This window comes from Miniopterus natalensis, chromosome 19, assembly GCF_054644295.1.
Source record: "Miniopterus natalensis isolate mMinNat1 chromosome 19, mMinNat1.hap1, whole genome shotgun sequence".
In the NCBI taxonomy this organism is placed as follows: Eukaryota; Metazoa; Chordata; class Mammalia; order Chiroptera; family Miniopteridae; genus Miniopterus; species Miniopterus natalensis.
In genome coordinates, this window is record NC_142099.1 from 25,232,525 (window position 1) to 25,252,053 (window position 19,529).

Below are 19,529 nucleotides of genomic sequence, written 5' to 3' on the forward strand. Positions count from 1 at the left end.
ATGTAGGTACACAGGATTGTACCCTAGTTTCTGTTTTATAACTCACTTTTCTCATAGTGTATCATAAACATCTTGCTATGTAATGATATATAAATATCATCTAAAGTATATACATATTCCACTGTTAACTCTATCACGATGTGTTTAATCAATTGCTACTGTTGAGCCGTTTAGGTTGTTTCCAATTATCATTATACATGATGTGCCACTAAACATTTTTATCAATTCTCCTCTGTGCAATAACCTGATTATCTCTTTAGCATATATTTCTAGACATGGAAATACTATGTTAAAACTATGCACATGTGTTAAGGGTTTCTGCCCTCCAGAAAGTCTGTAGTTTCTCACATGCTCACAGCAGAAGGAAGGCTCCATTATCCACCCTTCTCTGACAAGCATGGAGATTTACACAGTAGGTGGGAGAGAAACCCTTAAAACTAAAGGGGAAGTTTAATCCTAATGACTGGCCCTGGACAGAACAGGTCCTGTTGCAGAAGACGGACTCAGGCCGGCTTGGAGTAAAGGAATCTTGGCTTGGAGGCCTGAGCCTGGGCTTCATGACCTGCCCGCATCTTTGCTGGTTTGAGAATTCTCTGAATTGACTGATTTTCAGAGACTAACAGGCTTCCAGGAAGCCTTCCCTCCTCCTGGTCCTTTGTTGGTAACAAAAACATGACAAATAAGAGAACCTCAGCCAGTTTAAGCCGAAAAGAGCTATTTTTATTTATTTATTTATTTATTTATTTATTTATTTATTTATTTATTTATTTATTTATTGGCATGAGGACACAGTAAACAATGCTACTTGGAAGTACAGGTGCAGTTCTTGACCTCTGGTTACAATGGACCTCACAGCCACAAATGGAAGGTGTAATGCGGAGGTAAGCAGATGGAGCCACTGGCCCCAGGAGGCCAGCAGGGTCAAGTGCAAGTTACAGAAACTTGTTCTGGGTTACCAGAGGCAAATACTGCAAGATTTTCAACCCTCAAACTTAAGAATGGGCATAGTGGCGGGGAAAGGAACCACCACCTCACTTCTGGAGAAGTCCAGAGTCATGGTGACTTTTTCCAGGGTTCTCTGTAGGTCAGTGTGAAAACAATGCTGCTTCCAGGACCTCTGGCATTGGTGTCCCCTTGCTACTGTAGACAACTGTCACCTTTTTAACTTTTACCTCTCACTAAGCGCTCCTTGGCATATTTCACCTTTGCCCTCTGTTTCATTTAGCTTTTAAATTTTATTTTTCAATTACAGTTGACATACAATATTATATCAGTTTCAGGTGTACAACACAGTGATTAGACGTTTATATACCTTATGAAGCAGTCCCTGTCGATAAGTCTGGAACTCATTCTGGCACCATCTATAGTTATTACAATATTATTGACCCTGTTCCTTAAGCGGTCCTTTACATCGTTGTGACTATTTTGTGACTGCTGCTATTGTGCACTTCGTAATCCCTTCACCTTTTCGCTCAGCCCCCCAACCTCCCTCCCATCTGGTAACCCTCAATTTGCTCTTTGTATCTATGAGTTTGTTTCTGTTTTGTTTGTTCATTTATTTTGACTTTTAGATTCTACATGTAAGCACCATCATAAGGGATTTTTCTTTCTCTGTCTGATTGCTTTTCTTTAGCTTTAACTCTGCCCGCCTGCTAAGCGTGAGTCACTGGTAGAACCTCCCTCCCTTGCCCAGGAATCAGGATGCCCAAGTTCTCGCTCTGGCTGTGTTTGTGTGAATGTCAGGCAGTCCAGGGGCTTCATTGTGATTGTTTTCTTAGGCCCAACTGAGGAGATGTGACCTCTACGGAAAAGAAAGCAGGCCGAGGAGTGACAGATCTAGAATTTAGCCGCAGAAGTTACAGGTGCCATCACCCTCTCCCCACTCCTCCCAAGTTCTTCGCCCCTTTTTTCTGCCCAAGGGTGGAGCTCTTTCCGATAAAGCTAAGGAGCAGGGATTGACCCCACCTGCAAATGATGACATTAGTTCTTGCTGTGGGTTTACCTTTTAGTGGCCTGCGCAGTGGGTTCTCCAATAATCCCAATTCATAGAGGAAGAAATAGAGGCAGAAGCTAGGGCTGACCGGAAAATGAAACAGCCTGTCACACGTGAGGCTCTTAGAGCAGGACCTGGCATACAGCGAGCACCCTAAATATCAGCCCTTGTTTACAATTTGCTGACTCTCACCTCTGAGCTCACGGTACTGAGCTCAGGGAGATGTGACCCGGTATGCCCTGGACTGCACTTGGCTCTTGGACAGGACACAGTAAATGGTGACTGCTTTCTGATTGGCACAGCCGGGGACAGGGATCGCTTGACACCAGCAGTCCATTTGTTCACACGATTGGAGTCTCAGGCTCCCCAAAGACTCTGCTCCCCAGATAAACTTCCTCCCAGAAGTCTTGGCCTCCGCTAAAGACTCCTTTATGGGGGTTTATCTCTCCCTTTCCCGTTTTCTCCCTCCTCGCCACCGCGCGTTCCTTATCACCCTCTTTGCTCCTCGCTCTCCACTTCCCTCTGTTATCTCTTGTGTCGCCCACAGTGGCCCCCACTCTGCAAACAGCCACTGCATTCTGGCTCTTTCTCCCCTGTGACTTCTTCCCTTTGTCTCCGCACTCCCGAGCCCGGGAGTCCGATACACGCATCGCAGGAAGGTCAAGCATGCCTCTTACATATGCATTTTATCTCCTGCAGTTGCAAAACAATTACCGCTCGCCTCTCCACACTTTCCTTCTCTGCTAACTTTTCCCCTTTCTCCCTATAACTTCCTTTTTTTTTTCCACCAGTGGTATGTTTTCACTTTTTCTTTGTCTTAAATACCAACTTAATGATTGCTTTTGCAGAATGCGTAAAGACATGGAGAACTGGAAAATCCCTTTCCATTTTCTTTCATATGTCTTTGGAAAAATACATGTGTACGTCTGGCCTGGCCCCCTCCCCTTCTTTTGTGTGCCCACCCTGACAAAGAGCTACTTTGATGAGAGCGGCAACGTCTTTTAGCCTGTCAATAAATCGTTCTAGTGGCTTCTCAGCAACTAGTTCTTTCACAGACCTTGAGTTCCATTCACACGGAAAACATCTCACGTTGTTTATTTAAGCTTCTTGGAAACCCTCGCATTGCCTTGCTTTGCTTTCTCAATATTGACACCCTCCACCTGCAAACAAGAAGCCAAACAGTCTAAGCCACTGCTGATGCTACTGCTTTCTCTCTCCCCATCCTTGATGTCCTCCCTGTCCCCTCAACTCAAGAAGCAGATTTTCCTAGTTGGTATTTGCATGTAGAGTATCCTGACCTGTGAGACTTAAGTAGGATTCAAAATATCAGCTATGGCTACAGTTAATTCTTAATCATGCAGGCGCCAGTTTTGTGGATGGTCTATTTGCCTCAGCTTGCCTCCTGTGACACTTAGCAAATAGTCCCTCTGCTTCCTCACACTCTCAGCCTCCTTGCAGTTAGATGGGGTCACATGACACAGGCTGGCCGATGAGCTGTGGGTGGAGGTGATGTGCCCCAACTCCCAGGCCAAAGTCCAGAAGAGCCAGAACCAATTTTCCTGCAGTTCCTTCACCTGCCCAGTGATGAGGAGGCCTGGTGTTGAGATGGTGGAGCCATAAGATTGAAACAGACTGGTGTTTCTGGACCCCTGCTGAGAGGTAAGCCCCTGGGCTTGTTGCTAGCGCATCATAACCTAACCTATTCTAATATTCTAACACCCTGGGCTATAGGACCAGGGTTTCTTCCTCTGGGCTAACTTCAATATGTTCTGAAAACCTACATTAATTTTAATATTGTCCCATACATGACATAAATAGAAAACATCAGTTACAGGACACACACACATCATGTGTGCCAATTTCACAATCTAGATAGGTTAATACATCAGTAGTTAGATACAGATACAGATATGTCAAAGCACCCCAGAGGGGGCTAGGATGGAAACGATTTTAGTTCTTAAGTGCTTAAGCAATTGTGATGTTAATTACTTGGTAGAACAAGAGGAGAAATATATAGGCAGCCCCTCAAGTGAGACCTAGATGAACTCCAGAATTAGAGATATGCTCAGCCACTCAACGCCAGCACCTCCATCAGGAGAGAAATCCCATTCCTAAGAAGCATAGTTATGTGATCCATAGGCAGATACCTCTTTATTAAGGCAGATAATGCCCTTTGCTTTTTGAAAAATATGTTTAAAAACAACAATCATAAAATCTCAAACAAAACTTTTAGAAAAACAATAGATGGATAATTTTTGTTGGTAGAGTACCAAATGTGAAATGGAATCTGTACACATGTTTAAGACTTCCAGCTATAAAAAATGTCTCAGGGGGTACTGTACCCCATAGGGAATATAGTCAATAATATAACAACTATGTTTGGTGACAAATGATTACTAGACTTATCATGGTGATCACTTGTTAACGACTAAGTAGTACACCTGAAACTAATATAATATTGTATGCCAACTAAAATTAAAAATAATTTTTAAAAACACATCAAAAGCACATAGCATAAAGGAAAAATGGATATATACAAATTTAAAATTAAAATTTTTATATAATAAAGTAAAAAGATGAGTCACAATTGGGAAAAGATGTTTGCCAGCATGCAATTAGCAAGGGATTGATATTCAGAATATATAAATAACTCTTTAAAATAAGTAAGGAAAAGACAAAAAATAGAAAAATGGGCAAAGGATATGAACTGGAAGTCCATAGATGTGGAAGCCAAATGATTAAAACTATATAAAGTATGTTCAACCTATCCAATCAGCAGTTATCCACTAGCAATGGATGTTCACCTAAACTCTAGTCATCACACTTAGCAAAGCGGACATTGTCCCCAAAGCAAAGATTTATCTTGAGGTCAAAGATAAGAGGCTTGGATTTCTGTGGCTGAAGCAATACCCACAGATGCAAGACCAGGACTCAAAACATTGACCAAGAGTTCCTTGAGAGAGCCCGAATGTCTCTGAGAAAGCAAACTTCTTAAAGAAGGACTTCTCTTGTCCATGTGTTCCATTGGCTTTGAGGGGCCATTAAGCACCAGGAGATGTGTTAAGGCTCCTTGCAACAGGTGCCCTCAATAAGTCTTCATTGTAACTGGGACAGTTACAGTTGGGACAGAGACTTCCTGAAACTGTTGTAAAATATTTCACGCTGCTGTCAAAGACCGTGTCGCTGGGCTCCACGCCCAGGGTTCTCCTCCTCGCCGTGGACAGCCTGCAGTAGCTCATGCCTTGTATCGAAGAAATGTGTTCCAAGTGTTGGGAAATTTTATGTTGAAAATATTGCATGTTTTATTGTTGGCAGTCACTTATTGGAAATAAGATTTATTAGTCCTTTGGTAAAGTGTTATGCTGGCAGCTTTAATTGAGGATAAAAGTGTTAGGAAGCCAATGAAAACCAACTTTCAACTCCAACCCTATCAGTGGCCTGCCCTTCCCTAGACAGCTCAGCACAGTAGCTAAGAATGAACTCTGGTGGATTTGTGGCAAGTTACATAACCTCTCTGGGCCTCAGTTTCCTAATGTGTAAATGTGAAAACAAGAATAGTGCTCTCTGGGCTTTGGGGAGGATGAGTAGGGTCAGTGCCTGGCACGTAACGAGTCTGCAATGGACGTCAGCACTCATAGGTAATGAGAGTAATGGATTGTCAGGTTTTCAATGAGAGGAATGGCTTTCGTCAAAGGGGACGATTGTGCTCCCCTCTCCCAGGCTGCAGGGTGAGTGCCTTGCACGGTTTTCCACCCAGTGACCCTCATTTGCAAAAATACAGTCACAGCCTTGCTCACAGAGCCCCTGGTGTCCATGGGCTTCTGTTGGTCAGGGGGTGGGAGAGGTAGGGGGAAACAACGTATCTGTGCCCTGGAAAATGCGGAGTTAATACTCAAAACGGGAGGATTTCTAGTCTCATCTTTCCCCACTGCACTCGGTGTTGTTACTCAGTGTTGTTCTGGCTCCAACTCCTGGCGACTCTATGAAGGAGTGACATCCACAGTGTCCTGTCCTCGACAGCCCTGCTCAGCACCATAGACTCCTGCCTATCGCTTCTTTGATGGAGTCACTCCATCTCATATTCGGCCTTCCTCTTTTCCTGCTGCCTTCTATTCTCCCCAGCACTACTGTCTTCCAAAGAACCCTGCCTTCTCATGATGTGCTCAAAGTAGGACAGCTTCAGTTTTGTCATTTTTGCCTCCAGCCATGTTTCAGGCTTAATTTGCTCTGGGACCCACTTGTTCCTCTTTCTGGCAGTCCGGGGTATCCACAGAGCTGTCCTCCAACACCATATTTCAAATGAATTAATTTTTTTTCCTATCAGCCAATTTTCCTATCAGCCAACTGTCCAATTTTCACATTTGTACTTAGTAACTGGGAATAAGGGGGCATGGACAATCTTAGTCTTCTTTCCTAAGTCTTGCATTGCTGTGCCTTTGAATCTCCATTTGCACTGGTGATTGAATGGAGGTAAGCAAAATCATTCAGTGTCTTCATTGTCTATGTTAAAGTTCTGTATTTCCGCAGTCATGCAGTCTGCTGCCCCTCCTCAATTTGTCCACCCTCATCGGAGATTTGTACTCAGTCCTGCCTGAAGTTGGGAGATAAGTTAGGTGACACTCCCAATGTCCCAACTCTGCTTTAATTTCTTCCATGGCCTGTATGATTGTTCAACATGCCACGTCTCTTTTCTTCTTGTCTCCCTGCACCAGAATGTCTACTGTGTTCACCGCCATATCCCCAGCATCTGAACAGGGCCTGGTGAAGTGTAGGTGCTCAATACATCTTATTGAAGGAACTGAATAATATTCAATTGAGTGAAATCCAGCCTTGCCCAAAGTCACTGTTATGGGTTGAGTTGTGTCCCCCCAAATACATATGTTGAAGCCCTAACCCCAGTACGTCAGAATCTGGCTGTATTTAGAGATAGTTAAATAATTAAGAGGTAGTTAAATAAAATGAGATCATATGAGTAGCCCTAATCCAAAATGACTGGTGTCTTTATAAGAAGAGGAGATGAGAACAGAGACATGCAGAGAGGCAGAGACATGGAAGGCCTTGAAGGCCATGGGAGGAAGACAGCCATCTACAAGCCAAGGAGAGACACCTCGGAATGAAACCAGCCCTTCTGACACTTTGATCTTGTACTTGCAGCCTCCAGAACTGTGAGGAAATACATTTCTGTGGTTTAAACTACCCAGTCTGTGGTCCTCAGTTATACAGCCCCAGCAAACTAATACAGTCACCAAGTGAGGTTTCTGTAGCAGAACTGAGGTCTGGGTTTTATTAGCTTGAAGCCCTAATTCTTTAATGGTCCACTCTTTGGAAACAGAGTATCCTCTTTAAAAATCAAGCAAATCCCCACCAGGTCCAAGGACTTGAAAGAGCTTTCAGAGGACCCAGTGACAGCTTTTTTCTTCCTTTGCTGGATATGTCAGAGTACAGTTGCACCCCAGGGCTCACTCTCGGGGAAGTCCTGCTCTCCCCCTGGCAGACTAGGCTCCTCGAACAGCTGCTTTGGGTCCTGACAAGGTCTCGTGTAGGATTGCTTCTCACACAGACGGTATCTCTTGTTTACTCTGGGTTTTGCTCCACTGGAGAAGGGAGGTGAGAGTCATCTAACTGACCTTCTCATTTCGCAGTCATGAGATGTCAGCAGTGCTATTAACACTCTCTGTGCTCAGGGCACTGGGCTGGGCACTGGGAGGAGATGGAGGGTGCAGGTGAGCTCAGTTCCCTCGGGAAACCTGCAGTCGTAGGCAAAGAGATGCTACAGTAATTCAGAGAAGGGAGAAGACTCTGAGGCTGGAGTGGAAGGGAAGAAGTCTTCTAGAATTGTAACGCTGGGACTTGTAGTTGCAATCTAGTATGGCAATAATGGGACTGATGTGGGGTGGGAGCGGCGGAGCATCCCAACCCTGGAGAACAGCTGAGGCCAATGTCCAGAGGAGGGTTTGAGCCTGAGATACATTTGCCATGTCTCAGTAAAGAGATCTGAGACATGGCACGACAAGCCACCCATCTGCACACTAGATTCCTGGAGGAAATGAGCAGAGCATCTGAGCCAGGTTCAGGTACTTTGTTTCTGACTACAGGTCTTTGGCCCCAAACCTTAGGTAGTCTTCTGGTGACTTAGTGGAGGTCACATGGAGCTGTCTTTTTTTCTCTCTCTCTCTGTTACATGTAGACCCTAGTCCCACCACACTAACACCACATCCAAATCCTGGCCCTCCAGAGCTCAACTCTTGGCAGCACGCAGAGGTGAACCAAAAGAAAGCGAGTGGGCGTGAAGGGGAGCAACTTTTCTCACTAGGGGGTAAAGAAGCAAAAGCTACTCACTCACTTATCCTAAGTCTTCCCAGGAAGTATACAGCCTCAAGTTTGCCTTTAACACAGGAGAGAGACGGAGACAGAGACAGACAGAGAGAGAGAGAGAATGCCAAGAGAGAACAGCGTGAATCTGGAAGCACCACTAATGACGTCCTTGGGTCTCTCCTAGACTTACCAAAACTCCTCTCCTGGGTGGATAGTAGGAAGAGAGGGGGTGGGCAAAGATCTCTGAGATGTGCCTGAGATGTGGCAGGCAGTGACTAAGCTGGTCTTTTTGGAATAGAAGGGAGGGTCATGTGGAGGGATGGCATGGTGAAGAACACGACACAGGAGGCCAAATCAAGTTTCAGAATTTGCCAATACCAAGGACTAAGCTTCACCACCAGAACCTGTCACCTCCCCTCTTCCCGCACTGTGCACAGTTCTAGCAGAGCAGGAAGGAACGGAGATAGGGTTTGCGGATTTCCATGATCTACAGCTCCTTTGCCCTGCTGCCAGGGATAAAATATTATTACTATTATTACTACTAATTCAAGTATTAGCTCAGAAGCTGCATAGAATTTCTCCCCTGAGAAATGACCAGTGTTACATGACCTCATTGACATGTATAATTTGGAGCCACCTTGGAAGACCACCCTGTGCTTGGACTCCTCTTCTGTCCCGGTGATGACAACGGAGGCTGAGAGAGTCCACTCACTTTCATTCGATTTTACAGTGACATCTCATGGTATCAAAACACAGGACATGTAGTAGCGGTCGCTTAACTTTTCCTTCATGAAAGGGGTCTGAGATATAAGAAGGTGCAACTAAAACCAGAAGAGAATGGCATCAGCCCTTCGCCATTTCCAGCAAGACCTCCCTGTGGGCCAGCGTCTACATGGACCCATCTCCCAAGCCTGGTACCTGTCACAAGTTTCCCGGCAGTTTGTTCTTTATTGCTGTGCTGAACATCTGAAAATGTCAATTTATTTGAGTTACTTCCTCCTTTCTAGCTGTCATCAGGCTGCAAGATATGTGTTAAAATTCCAATCAAGCACCTCAGGAACTTTTTAAAAATTCCCTTAAGCCAATTTTTCCTACGTCAAGGGAAATTTGTGATGAGCCTCCGGGCTATCCTCTGTTGAGCGCTTCAATTCTAATGATAGATGGTTTTACTAGATCTTAAACACTCCCCGACTTCTCTTAATTGACTGGACTTGGCTCTGTTCCTAGAATCAGCTCCTTGGTAGCCTCTGACCACGTAGACTGTTTACTGTGGTGCAGGGAAGGTGGCAATTTCATGTGACTTTGAGCAGTACATCCCCTCCTCTTGCCTACTTTCTCCAGCCTGGAAATGAGATCCTCCCATGATTCTCGTTTGAACGGTTGATTATCAAACCCTCACACTACTCTTTTATTAAAAATTAAGCTCATGCTTCTTCCTATGGAATGGTGCTTCTCAATCATTTGCATTTCTCAGCTTTTACAGATTTATAGATGTTTAGGTGCAAGGATTGAGAAGAGAGGTGTGGACAGATGGAGTGCACTGGGGGGGAAGTGGAGATACAGAAAGGAGGGAGAACAAGAGAGGGGAGGGGAGGGGAGGGGAGGGGAGGGGAGGGGAGGGGAGGGGAGGGGAGGGGAGGGGAGGGGAGGGGAGGGGAGGGGAGGGGAGGGGAGGGGAGGGGAGCGAAAATGAAGACTTTTAGCCCAGACCTGCCTCCCAAAATTCCTTATAAGAAACCCTACTGGCTCTCAACTTTTTGATTTTGGTATGACAGCCATGGATCTCTCCCAAACTATCTCTGTAACTCTCTAACCAAGAATGTTTGGTCACAGATGGCAGCTCTAATAAATATAGAATCTCAATATAAAAATGCTTCGGGCTTTTGCTGAAATGATCCTTCTCTGGACAGTCCTGATGGAAGATCCAGGATCTTGGTCTTCTATGTTTAACTTGACCTTAAATAATTACCAGCATTTCCCTGGGCTGTCACAATAATTCCCGGGTCAATGTTTTATGCTCCTGGATTTTTCTCTTGACAGGGAATATCCATTTTTAAAGCAAACATTCATTGAATATTGTATGTACCCAGACACAGAAGAAGGAGGGAGGAAGATGGGCTGAAAAATAAGGAAGAGCCACGCTTGCTTTCGAGCTCCTGGGGAAGTGATGTAGACTAGGGGTTCACTCAGCCATCATAGGGGTTCACAAAGGCTATCAATGATCAAAGCCAGTCACTGACAGACTTTGTTCCTTCCTAACTTATGGAGAAGACTAGCGTTAAGAAACTTTCTTAGCATTCCAGTCCTGTGTCCTCAGTACTCTGCTTGTACTTTTTGCCCTGTGGCTTGTGAGCTCCTACAGGAGGTGACATCCCTGCACCACGCCATATGCTCAAAGACTCTCTTCGCTATTTTCCTTCTCACATTGTGTGTCTCCCTTGGTTTTTTCCCCCCTTAAACCACCATATGTGCCAACCTCTTTCTCCCAGTACCTGACAAAATGAGCTTTATAGAAAGTCTCCTGCCCTCATCCCCCTTCCCAGTCTCAACTGCTCTTTCTCTCCTCATTTCACCAGCCCTGCAGGAAAGAGCAGGCTGCTCAGGGGCAGCATCCTCACCTGCTCAGAGACTGAAGCAAGGTGTCCCAGGATGCTGCTTTCCCCACTCTCTGGCCTCTCTCTGTATCCCACCTCAGCCAGCCCGCTGCAATGCACAGCATTCACTGAGCAGGCCTGGGCCCCTGGAGGGTGCTCATGGACACCTCCTGAAATGAAATACATCATGCCTCCAGCCTCAACACAGCCTCCCCTATAAAAGCCCCTGGTCAGAGCTGGCTTCACACAGAAGCTGACCATCTGCAAGCTTATCATTCACTTGCCATTGTGGTGCTACCAGGAAATTCCTGTGGGCCTGACCCAAATCTGATATGTGCATGCTGAGGTCTATAGTGACCCTCGATTGAGGAACTTTACTCCTGACATCTCCAAATCTCACTGAGAACTTAGTTTCCAATTTTTGATTCATCGGATGGTAAAAATCAGTAATGGTGAACATGGACTGAAACTTTCCTTCATAAACTCTAATCTTTGATTCATTCAAATCCCTGCAGTGCTTCTGAGTGTCTCTGTTGTCCTTGGCAAGTGTCACCTGTACTGGGAAGGTGTACGGATATGCCCATCTCTCCGGACCTCATAGCAAATTCTTAGGTCATGGGTGGCAGGTAACCGGCATGTGGGTTGCCGCTTTCTACTTCTAAACCAATTGCAGGCCTCACTAACGGATCCCTTTCTTTGCCAACAAGCCTAGATTCAATCTTAGAATCTTTTTTGACATACTGTTCCAGGTTATCGTGGTCAATTAATTGAGGTTGTTACCCAAGAGAAAACACGCTTGCCTTATTTATCTCAGACCAGTGTTATTTAAATTTCGAATTACAATCCATTGATGAGTATATTAATTTGGTGGGCAACAAACAGCAGGAGGGAGGGAGGGAGGGACGGAGGGAGGGACGGAGGGAGGGAGGGAGCTCTCCAAGTGATTCACACACAAATGCAAGTCAGACAGGCAGCCTGAGCTGGATGAAAACTAGTTGTTAAAGAAATGGAGGTTGGGCCCTGGCTGGGCGTGGCTCAGTGGTTGAGTATCGACCTAGGATCCAGGAGATCGTGGTTCAATCCCTGGTCAGAGCACAAGCCCCGGTTGCGGGCTCAATCCCCAGCAGGGGGTGTGCAGGAGGCAGCCGATCAATGACTCTCTCATCATTGATGTTTCTATTTCTCTCTCTCCCTCTCCCTTCCTCTCTCTGAAATCAATAAAGATGTAGTTTAAAAAAAAAAAAAAGGAATGGAGGCTGGTTGACTGAGAAGCTTTTGAGACTAGAGAAGAGAGTTACCAGCAGATAGTGTGTGTGGTGGATGGGACCCTCGAAGCTGCCACTTCCCTGAGGCCTTGGGGACCACGAGGTTCTCTGGGCCCTAGTCTCTCCTGTGGAGAACTGGAGAAAACAGTCATTGCATCCCGATGACATGTCTCCCATTCAGTCAGCCTCTCATGGTAAATGCAGACTTTGAAAGGTTCCCAAGGGAGGGACGGCCATGTTTCCTATAGTGCAGGGAAAGAGGCCATCATACAACCGAAGGGAACCAGGCTAGGACTGGAAGAGGCCAAGGGGCTCACCTGCACAGGGCTCAGCTTTCTCACCTGTGAAAGGAGGGTCAGGATTGTCATCCTGACCACTGTGGAGTGCCAACAGAGCCCCCGGTGTGAGGAGGCAGGTGAGCTCCAGCCTCATTATCTGGGCGCCACAGCTGCTGGGCTGTGTGGGGGTGCAGCAGTGCTAGCATTTTGCCACAAGTACCTGCAAGTCCAACAAAGGGTTTGAAAGGCCTTTACAAAATTTTAAAGTTTATCTTACATAGAAAACTAGGTAATTAAGCTCATTAGCAGAAAATAATTTGCTCAGCTCATTGAAGGTCGGTGGCTCTCGTCTGCCTGTGGAGCACAAAAGGCAAGGGAGGAAGAAGTGGAGTTGAACAGCCGGTGATCCCGGCCCAGCCTCTCTTCTTTGTTTTCACAGGTGACACTGCAGAGCCTGGCGATGGTGAAAAGACACCAGAGGAGACCAGTGAAATAATGGTGGAAGAGTAGGGTCGATGGGGAATCTATCCACATGACCATTAACACTGGGAAAGAGGGGCTCTGATGCTCTCAGGTAGAAGCTCACACCCAGGTAGAATCTGGTCTACCAACTCGGCTTTTGCAGATAAGAGTGGCCCTGAGAAAACATCTCTCCCTAACATAGGCTCATTCGTCCCATCAATAGTTACTGAGAGCCTACTCTGCCTTGCATGACCAGTCACAAAATGTAATGCAGAAAACACATTTCCTGCCTTCAAGGAGCATATCTAATTATATCAGCTGCTCTCTTAAAGCCTCAGTGACTCCCATGACTTAGAAGATGACAGCTAAGTAAAAATGTAAGTAGCTGCCGGTAGTTAGGAGGAGGAATAAGTGGAACACAGAGAATGTTTAGGGCAGTGAAACTGTTATGTATATTACTATATGGTGGATACATGTCCTTATAAATTTGTTCAACACCGAGAGTGAACCCTAATATAAACGGGGGACTTTGGACTATGATTTGTCAGTGTAGGTTCATCAATTGTTACAAACGTACCACTCTCGTGGGGGACGTGAACAAGCAGAGAGGTTGTGCATGTGGGGGAGAGGGGGAGGGTATATCTCTACCTTTCTCTCAATTTTTCTGTGAACTTAAAACATCTCTTAAAAAATAAAGTCTATTAAATACAAAAAAAGAAACAGAACAAGGATGCCCACTCTCACCAGTTTTATTCAGCATAGTGCTGCAAATCCTAGCTAGAGCAATTAGGCAAGAAAAAGAAATAAAAGGCATGCAAATCAGAAAAAGAAGAAGTGACATTGTCTCTGTTTGCAGGTGACAAGCTATTATACAGGGAAAATGCTGAAGACTTCGCCTTCTTAAGAATACCAAGGGGGAAGGGTATCAGTTACGGGCATATTAGTTCCATGATAAACAGCCTCTGGGCTGAGTTTTCAAGAGATTGAATTTTCTGGAGCAAACTGGTCAGGGTCATCAGAAAAGCTTCTCTCAGAATTAGGCAGGGAGCCCAGAAATCCTGGCCCACAGAGTCCAGCTGTGGTCCTCGGCACCATCCAAGTGGGTGCTTGGACCTTGGCCGTGGGCACTAGAGTAAAAAAGCCTTCCCCATGTGCAACCCACAGGAAGCTAGGAATTATATAGAAAGAAAAAAAAATTAACTCACGTTTAAGAAACTTATTTAAACAAATTAAATTTTTCTATTGTAGAACTTCTCAGATTCTTTAACATATTAATGTGCTTTAGAAATTTCGAAGACAAAAATAAATAAAGCAGTTATTTCCCTAATTTTTAAACTCTAAAACCTTCTATTTTATAAATTATTTCATGGAACTTGTGTTGCACAAAATATTCTGGAAAACTCTTGAGTCTGAAAGAAGGAATCTAAAGCTTACCAGTTACCTCTCACATAAGTTGGCGGTTTTGTTATAAGCATGTAAGCATTAGGTAGGGGAGCTTGGAGACAGTGGACCCTCCCTTCCTGTAAAAAAGGGAAAATGAATGACTGATTTTAAATCTCAAATGTCCAGCCTGGCTTTATTACATTTTTCCTTCTTACAAATGCCAACAATGATGGAACAGATGATGGACTAATCTTTCTGATCCAATTGCATTCCTGGGGTCCAGGCTGATTTTGCACAATTCAAGAAAAATACACACTTCCCAGAGCTTGCTTCTAGGGGAGAAGAGGCCTTTGCTTTGAAAGATCTCTGAATTTTTAAACAGCCAGGATCTGAATCATGACTTGTCAACTGTAATTCTTTGGGGACCCACTTCTTTTGCCTTCTCACTTACCTGGAAGACCTGACCAAAAGCAAGGTGAGAATGTGCTATACATTTGGGATCCATTAATAAAGGATATTTTAGACGCTTAACCATCCCCCCATTCAACTAACATGTACAGAATGCCGTCTGTGACCAAGATGGTTTCAGAGGGGTAGAAAGATGGTCTTGCCCACATATGAAGAAAAGTAGATATACAAGTGTTCCGTCTACTGGCTGTTTTAAACTCTTAGATCTGCCTCTGGTTCCTCCCCACATCAGAGACAGTCAGTTCCCCATAAAAATAAAAAATGAGCTTCTGACACTTTTATCACATTTATAGCCACTTTCTCAAACCACCACACTTTCAACTTTGTTCCAGTTGTTTATATTCTGACCTCCTGCCCTGTCTTCCCTTTCTCTGTCTTGTCTCACCGCGTAGACCTAAGTGAGAATCTCAGCTCCCCGGCACTGGCCCTTCCCCTTTCCCCTTGGCCCTGATCTGAACAGTCTCTGGTTCTGCTGCTCCTCCCGCTCCCCCTTTAGGCCCGGCCGACTTTGAGAGGCTCCTGTCCGCACCCCTGGCCTTGCTGCCCCCTCCCCGAAAGGAAGCCTGCAGACTGATGGCCCTGCCCACCCGCTAACACAGGCCCACAGTTAGCCCTGCTTGCGGGGTGATTGGCAAGGGGCCTGTGAATGGCTGCACTGTTGGCCGCCGCCACCCCCAGCAGCGCATAGTTATCTCCAGGTTGAATGGTGGGACACAGGAAATACTCTCCAAAGAAATCAAGCCAATCTGCCCAGAAGGGCCTCCAGCTCCCAGAGTGGAAGCTGATGCCTGAGAATAGGGTCCTCTTGTTTTGGCATTGGTCAGAGAATGGACTCAAGTTTCTGCGAGAAATGGTTTGAGCCTAGACTTCCACAGCTCACAGAACACCCCGAAGGGAAGCCCACAGTCTGTCAGCCCCGCATGCCTGCCCGGGCAGGTGGTCAGGGGTCCCAGGACGGAGGAAGGCCGGAAAAGGTAGGAGTAACCGTGTGGGCCATCTACACAGTGCATGCAATATACAGATTTCTTTTTCATTCTTAAATATGAATGGACATCCGAGGATCAATAGCCAGTGAGGAAAATAAAATCCTAAAAGGGAAGGATAATTATGCCGGCATGAAGACTTGTTAAGTCGGCACTTTCTCCTTCTTTCTAGAAATCATCATCCAAAAGTAGCAAAAGAAAATTTTTTTAATCCAACAAATGGCATTTTGGGTGGAAAAAAAAGCACACACACAATCACAACAACAATAATAATAGCTAACATTTATATAACAATACTATGTACCAAGTACTGTTTTTAAAACTTTACATACATACTAACTCATTTTAGTGGCAGACATAACTATTATACCCATTTTCCTGAAGAGATTATTGGAGGACCACAAGAAGTTAAGTAATCTGTATAAGGTCACAGAGATAACAAATTAAGAACTTGAATTAAAACGAAGTTTGATTCTAGAATCCGTGGTCTTAAATGCTATACATTGTCACTATCCTCCAAGACAGACAGAATATGCATATTCTGAAGTATGTGAAAAGTTTGGTAAAAGTAGATTAAATCGAGCGAAAGGCAGAAATGAAGAAAAGAAATACAGAGAAAGAGGAGAGGGCTTAGTAGTGGTATATCTCAGAATGTAGACTGGTACAGGCACTATGGAAAACAGCCTAGCAATTACTCAGAAAACTAAGAACAGAGTTACCATATGACCCAGTAATCCCTCTCCTGGGTATATACCCACAAAACTCAAAAACATGTATTTCCAAAGATATGTGCACCCCTATGTTCACTGCAGCATTATTCACGGTGCCCAAGACATAGAGACAGCCAAGGTGTCCTTCGAGAGAGGACTGGATAAAGAATATGTATACTATGGAAACTACTCAGCCTTAAGAAAAGACGAAATATTGCCATTTGTGCCAACATAGATGGACCTTGAGAATTCTGGGTTCAGTTAAATAAGTCAGAAAAAGCTAAGAACCATATGATTTCACTCATATGTGGGATGTAAAACTAAAACTTGAGGATACAAACAGCAGTGTAATAGTTGCCAGAGGGAAGAGGGTGGGGGGGTGGGGTTGAAGGGAGACTAATATATGGTGACAGACGGTGGTTTGACTTTGGGTGGTGGGCACACAGTGCATGCAATATACAGATCTCGTATCATAGAAATGTACACTTGAAACCTATATAATCCTATTAACCAATGTCGCCCAATAAATTTAATTTTAAAAAGAAAGAAAAACACCAAATTTCAAAAGAGAAAGCATCAGCAAAAATACACTGTGGGAAGTAAAGTGTGCACACTGAAATGCAAAATATATCTATAATCTCCAACAATTAGTATGGCTCTAAGGTAAACAGATCTGGTGGCAGAAGCTCTTCCATATATAGTTGTTTAGATGCAAAGGATACTGGGCTAGAAAAATCCACACACGCAAGGGAGTGATCTGTCTCTGGCAGCAGGGAAGGCTTGGGGTTATGAAAAACAGCTCGTCTTGGTGACCTGTACTCACCCCCTCCCCCCACTCCACCCACAGAGAACTAATGTTGTCCTTAAGAAAATTAAACCTATCAAAAGACAGAAATTAAACAGGAACTTACAAAGCATCGAAACAAAAATATCCAAGAATAATAGCATCAAAATTTGATAAGAAATGAACAATTCTTACTAAAAAAGTATTGCTATGAAACAGATGAAAGCTGTGAATAAGCATTTCTCTGGGAATTAAAAATAATTCATTGAAGCAATTGCCTCTGTGAAGCAAGGTTACAAAGTAAAAATGTAGGAACTCAGGGAGGAAATGTGGTAGGATGACAGGAGCAGATAACCTATGAGCTGGCTGAATTCAGGGAAAAGTGTTAGGTTGAAACATGAAATTTTTGTACTTAAAATGGTCAGACACTGGCTTTTGCACATGGTTAGCACAGCAGAAGGAAAGACAAAATAAACCAAACCATCATAAAAATAAAAATAAAATTGGAAAAGCGTCAAACATTATCTAGACTGTGGAAAAATATTAAAGAACAAAGAAAAATCAACAAAAAGAAATGGAATAAAAAACAAGAAGAAATAAAGAAAACAATAATATATACTGAAGAGGTAGAAAGGAAATCCAGTATTTACATTGCAGACCCATAGAAGAAAACCAAAAAAAAAACAAAGAACAGACAAATATGTAAAGATATAATGTGGCTAAAAATCTCCTAAAAATTTCTCTGATTGCCAAAGAAAATTGATCGACACTGAGTCACTCTAGTCAAGTTTTGGACTTAAAGGTTAAGACCCCTTTAGTCATCAAAACAAAAATATCGAGTCATTTTTAAGTGGGTAAAATTAAGGATAACTCCACATCTCTCCTCAGCAACATTTAATGCTAGGAGATAATAAAAACCCTTATATGATACACAAAAAAGAAAGTGTGACTCAAAAGTTTTATATCCAGCTTAACTGTGTCTAGCTACAGAAAAGCAATCTTGAGCAAGCAAGTGAACCCCTCTTGAGAAAACTCCTAGAAATGAACTTTGGCCAAGCGAGCGATAGCTTAGGACACTACAGTAAAATGTGTTGTGAGAATTAAATAAACTTACCTATATAATCAAGATAAAATCAAAGATAGGAATTACAGTGACAAACCAGAATGTAAATACTATTGCTCAGGCCATGTAAAAATTGTTCAACTAATACAATTAGAAGGGGAGGAATAAAAGAAAATAGGAGGCAAATTAATTTCATTGATCAAAAGAGGGAGTTAAAGTTTCTACAATAGCTGGGAGTCAAAACATATCATTTAATAGTACAAAGGTAAATATAAAAAAGATAACATTATGGGCTAATATCAACTGATAGTGGAGAAAGAAGGGGGTAAGAAAGAAAAGGAAATACATTAATTTTGTCATTGCTCATAAGGAACTAAAAAACAGAGGACCAAAGGTATTATCCAAAGTTATAATTATTAAGGTAAACACTACAGTATGATATGAACCTTTTTAAATATCAGAAGAACAATATTCCCTTTGTAATTCCTTTTTTCTAGCTAAACAAAACAAAATTGCTATTGTTCGGGGACTGTATCTTCCTCCATATGACCACCTGTTGCCCTAATTCCCAACTCTCCAAATGATACAGAATTTGTACGAGGACTGGGGTGCTGCCAGAAACAGACCCAGCAATCAGGCTGAATGGAGGAGGGAAAGGTGGGAAGCTGGGAGGACTCCTGCATGCCTCCTGGGGAAGTTGGCTTTTCTTGTTAAACGGTGGTAAGGAGTCAAATTGTCACCTGCATGTGCCTGCAGAGTCTGTAGTGTCAGGGGAAATGCTGGAAATTCAGAATGTTGGCATCTCTTTTATTTCTTGCAGCCTTCTGTCAGGTTATACATGAATGGGATCAGCTCAGACTAAAGGTGTCCTATCTGAAAACAGAGAGGGGAAAAAGACAGTTTTGCTATGAGAGGTGTTTTCTGTCTGTCTGTCTGTGCTCTGAGATCTAAACTGATTAAGAGTCCCATAACTTGAAGCCTTTCAAGGCTGAAAAAGCAGAATTCTTTACTTTTAGATAAAGTCGGTGGGAGCAGAGGCAGAGGCAGGAGATTGAGCAGGAGATAAGATTGAGCCAAACTATAATCTGGATCCCCAGGCCTCTCCCAGCACCTCCTGTTAAGCATTCTCCCTTAGACAAAGGAGACACTCATGCTTATTGTGAAGATGCTGGCTGGGAAAAATCAGATTATGGGTGGTATCTCCCCGCCAAGCCATTGTTTCAAATAGCCT